Source organism: Apaloderma vittatum, unplaced genomic scaffold, assembly GCF_000703405.1.
Source record: "Apaloderma vittatum isolate BGI_N311 unplaced genomic scaffold, ASM70340v1 scaffold5184, whole genome shotgun sequence".
Taxonomy (NCBI): Eukaryota; Metazoa; Chordata; class Aves; order Trogoniformes; family Trogonidae; genus Apaloderma; species Apaloderma vittatum.
Window position 1 is genome coordinate 93,035 of NW_009712004.1, and position 5,307 is coordinate 98,341.

Consider the following 5,307-nt stretch of genomic DNA (forward strand, 5'->3'; position numbering starts at 1 on the left):
GTCATATGCAGCTGTGGGTGGCCAAACACCTTTCAGAGGTCACTCAAGCCTCAGTTTCTATGGATGTTACCCCAACAAGTTCTAACTTCCAGCTCAGTTCCCCACAGCAGTGGAGAGGAATGAGGACCTACCTGCCAGCTACACCTCCAAAACCAGACCACATCTCCATAGGAGTTCAGAAACCCTCCACCACATCAGTCACTAAAACACAGGACCAGCTCAGGCTGATCTGCCTCCTCAGGGCCTCTTTCTACCTGCTGGGTTTTAGAGAGGCACTGCTTTTGCTGCAGCAAAAGGCAAGTTCCCATCAACTAGTGCTGAGAACTGGCTCTATCCCCTCAGTTGCATTTTTTTCACCATCACATCCCCTCACTGTCCCACTGCAGTCTGTGTCCAAACTTGCTTTTCATTCTTCTGAGCTGTTTGCTCCCCTCAGTACCTCCAACACCACTAAGGAGCTGGAATACCCTTATCCTGGCCACCATAACCACCCTCAATGCTACTGATATCTTCCTACTCTTTTCCCCTAAAGGCACCATTTCCTACAATGGCCCTGAAAGGAGGGCACTGTCCTCACGAAGTATGGCAACATAGCCCTGGAAATCCTCTAATTAACCCTAATTATCTAATTTGCAGCTTCACCCTGACAGCCCCTACCACAAAATGCTCAATAGACAATGTCAAAAATAGCAATTATCTCCACGGCTGCCACTTGAGAAGCAGAGAGAAAGAGAAATGGGTGTCACAGGCAGGAAGCCTGGTGTTGACACAAGACAGAGACAGAAAATGTCCATCAGAGAAACAGAGGCAAGAGCTCTCTCCCCACCTTGTCAAGAAGGGATAAGAAGCTGGCATCTCTTGTGTCTTCTGGCCCAATGCCCAACCTGATCAAGGCCCACAATGAAATCCCTTTTCCTCCAGACAAGCAGATATTGTGACACTTAGCAGCCACTTTGCTTCGACTGAAGGCACTCACACACAGCAGGTACAGTCACTTCAGCCTTTATAGATTTAACCTGCGAGGCCTAACACCCCCCTGTCCTGATGAATCCACCCTATGACACAGTTTTGCTTGGCTTGGTCATTTTTGTCAGCTGCATCACTGTCCTGCAGCTCAGGACTGGTCCAACAGCACATGGGCCATTTTCAGCTCTTAAGAAAGCCTAACCCTTAAATTCATCCCTGGATAAACTCCAGATGTTCAAGAAGGGAAAGAACAGAGTTGAAGGAAATCCCCAGGCCTGTGTGAGCAGGTAACAGCAGGCAGCTGGGGCAGGCTTGTGCTTATTTGCTAACAAGTCTGCAGGCAAGTTTGGCTCTTCCTCATGTTCCCTGCCTGACTGTGCTTCTACCTCCTTCAGCCACTTCATGCCACAGGTCCTCGGCTCCCCTCACCCTTTCTTCAAGTTCCATCTTGTTATTCAGGTCCCATTTGTCCCTTGATACTCGTGGCAGAGCTTCCACTGTCTTTGGAGCTGGAGCAAGACAAGCGGGACAAGGCACTCGGCTGGAAAATTGGGTGCAGAAGTTGCAATGAATTCTTAATGATGCCCTTTCTGGCAACGTACACAGAGAGATGGAGCTGAATGCTTTTCTTTTTTAAAGTGTTTCTTATTTAAAAAGTGATGAGGCTTTTGATCCCTCTTCCACAATAGCATTGGCTGGGGCCCTGCTTATTTCTGCCCTGCTTAGCAGGAGTCACCAGTACACCTCCACAGACTGACTTTTTATGCCGTTCCCTCCTCCTTCACGGATGTATGTTAACTATCGGTCCCTGAGTAGCCTCACAATCCCACTGGAAGAAGTATCATATAACCATTTTGTGAGAGACAGATGCTGTCCCATGGAGTCTGATGGGGGAAGAAAAGACACAGATCCCTGTTGGATACTTGCGAAGCCAAAGAATGGAGCAAATCTGCACCTGGCCCCAGTCCCACCAAGCCTGTGGCAGAACATTGAGTTTGGCCATATAGTGCAGTGCCAGTGATGCTAATCCATCTATCATCTTAACTGTGTATGTGACCCTGTTCTTTGTCTATTCAAGGCCCTCTTCTATCTCTTTCACCCTTTCACTCACAAATCTTTCACTCTCAGACTGTTTGAGTTTGCCTGCTCTCACTTTGTGTTTCCTCTAGCGATGAGAAAGGAGATGTACAGGTTGTTCAGTGACATCCTCTGCTCCTCTGCTAAGGATGGGCATGGCCTATGCACTTACACCCCCATATTCCCTTGGGCTCTGTATAGATCTCAGTCCATCCTCCAACTCTGCATGATATACACTTTTGTGTTTTAATTGAGAGTGCATCCAAGACCTTGGATTGACCATTCCCTAGCTTGCACTGTTCTTCCCCCCTTGAGGGATAGCCCCTGTGACAAATGTCAGCAGTGTGACCCTCACACCCTCATCCATTTGCTCACTGTCCCTCAGAGCTGTTGGTGTTGGTTCCATTGGAGCTAACGTTGTCTGTGGGGGAGAGATTCTTCACTCTGCTCTCTTGGGCTTGGCCTGACCCTGAGGAGTCCCCAGCCACTGGAGCTGCAGAGCACAGTGGTCTCTCCTAATCTGACAATCTGGTTATTGTAAAAGCCACCAAGATTTGGATAGGACATCAAGGCTCAGAAAGGATGTGACCTTTGCACGTGAAACAGGATTCATCTGCCAGGCTGCAGTTCCACCAGAGATGCTCTTCCAGTCCTGACAGTCCAGAAGAGGGCAATGTTGCCCACTTGCCTGTCCCTTTCACAACACATAGAAGCACGTACACACATAAGGGAAGAGATCTCAACTGTCCCTAGAAAAAGGCTCTTTTGCTAGGTCAGTTCCTCCTGTAATGCAACAAATGATGGCTTGGAGAAGTTGCTGAACTTCGCGAGGGCAAAAAAGAGCACATCAGCATGAACCAGCCATAAGACAACACAAAATGTTCTTCCTGAGTCTGCAGGCAGCCTAAAACATGAGACTATGTGAAGCTGCACTGTTATTCTCCAAGATGATATTGCCTAGCAGGCCAGCTCACACTGGCCGCCTAGGTGACTCCCTCCCTCACACTGTCCACTGCAGCCACGTCACTATTCACAGCACAACACTGGGCCTTTCTCCCACCCTGTGACACAGCCATCAAGGTCCACCAAGCAGGTTCTGGAGGCAGAGGTCAGTGTGGTTTGCTGCAGGAACTGCATCATCTGGACACATTTAAATTCAGAGGCACTTGAGAGAACAACACAGACTCACAGACGCAGCTCTTCCCCGGACATACATTGGCTCACACAACCTTGTGCAGAGCAGAGGGCTCCCAGGGTCTCTGGAATCAACTAAAGGGTGCTTAAATACAAGCACTGCTTAATGCCTTCATCACAGATCATTTTAGCCTAGAGGGCTGATATTGGTGCCTCCATGTCCCACCCAGCCCCACAGGCCCCACCTGGCTTCAGGACATTCATGATTACTTCAGCCCTGACAGTCTTCCCTTCCCAAAGTTTCCCACTCCCCTCAGACAGCATTTGCAAATACATCTTGTCCTTTCTTATCCCTGTGGCAGAGCAACCAGATGAAATGCAGGGACTGTGGAGACAAAATTGAATTTAGAAACAAAATAAACAGCATGGGGGCACTCTACTGATTAGATTGTGCCTCTTTATAATTTATGCATTAATTCCTCTTCAGATTTGAAATTCCTTGTCTCAGAAGGCCCATATCCCTGCACTGCGGATATGCAGATGCCAGGAACACCACCTTGACCCAAAGATCGAGCTTTCCACCAAGCACATGAAGCTCTGATTAACCTCAGCAGAGCTCATCTTTGTTATGCACCATTGTCCACCCCCCCAGAGACATACAGCCCAGCACCATTCCTTCCCACACTCAATCATTATTCCCAAGTCCAATGAAGAACGTGTCAGACTGTGAAGCATCTGCCTGTAGTAGCATCTGCCCGCAAGCTTGCTTGAAAATCAATTCAAGCATTAATAAGAGTCGTCAGCTACTGCAGCATATATATCCAGGAGCTGAAAGTCACTGTTGTGTTCATATTCACAGTCCCCTAGGACTGTTTCCTCCTGTGCCTCCCTGCAGTGGGAGCAGAGGCTGTGAGCTCAGCACACCCAGGAAGGAAGCTCAGAAGCCACCATTACACCTGTCTAATCAAAGCTCTGTGTGCAAGGGCAAAAGAAGAAACCCTTATAGCCAAGCAGCGGTGCCACTCTTGGAAGAAACTAGGAAAGAGAACAAGCAGGAGGCAGAGAAGAGACAAGACATGCAAGGGAATGGCTGCTATGTCACCATACACAAATTGGCCTAATTATGTATATAAATGCACCAATAGCCACAGATTTGCTGGCTGTATTCCTGACTTTAAATATTGATGCTTAGGAAGAGCTGAGATCAGGGTATCTGCTGGTGGATTAAGCTACAGATTGCTCACTCATTACCCATGGACAAATCACCTGGCTTGAACTGCCTTCCTCCTGAGAACTCTGGAGCTTGGGCAGAGAGGATGCCTCTCAGCCTCAGCCGAAAATTTTTTGTGTGAGCAGTGCTATATCCATGCCCAGAGTGGAGCATAAACTGGGTGTTGACTGATGTTGGAGGGAAGCAGTGTCATGGCAGAACCGAGGACTTCATAAAACTGAGGATGTGTCCAAACAAGTCGATATCCAACGGCAGAGAAACGGTGTGTTTAGGGGGTGCAGGTGATCACCAGGTGCCTGGGAGAATCCACAGTCCTTCTCCCACACCCTGCCCCAGCTTTCTCAGTTTCTCCCGTACCCTGCTCCCTCCCACCCCATCCCATCCCATTCCATCCCATCCCATCCCACTCCATCCCATCCCATCCCATCCCATCCCACCCCACGCCATCCCACTTCCTCTACAAGAGACAGCTGGGACAAATGGACTCAGAAGCAGCATTTCATATTCTTTGTTTGTTGTTTTTTGGTTTTTTTTGTTTTTTTTTTAAATAAGAAATTTATTGCAAATATAGAAATTGATTTTCTCCATACAGGAATCTCCGAGTTGAGGAAAAACGATTTCGTGCCATTCAGTTTTAAAATAGGGAAAAAAAAAAAGAAAAAGAGAAGAAAAAATAGGCAGAAAGAGAAAGAAATAAAAAAAAATAAAGAAAGAAAAAAAAGAGGAAGAAAAGAACATAACTCCAACTCAAATTTGTCCATACACAACCAGAGGGGGTCACAGGGTTGTTACGGAAGGAGGAACACCAAAGAGGCCACAAAGAGCCAGTCCCAGCAGCTGCCTCCCAGGCCCTTCCTTACATTCAAGGGCTGATACCCCCGGCTCTGTGCCCGGCAGCT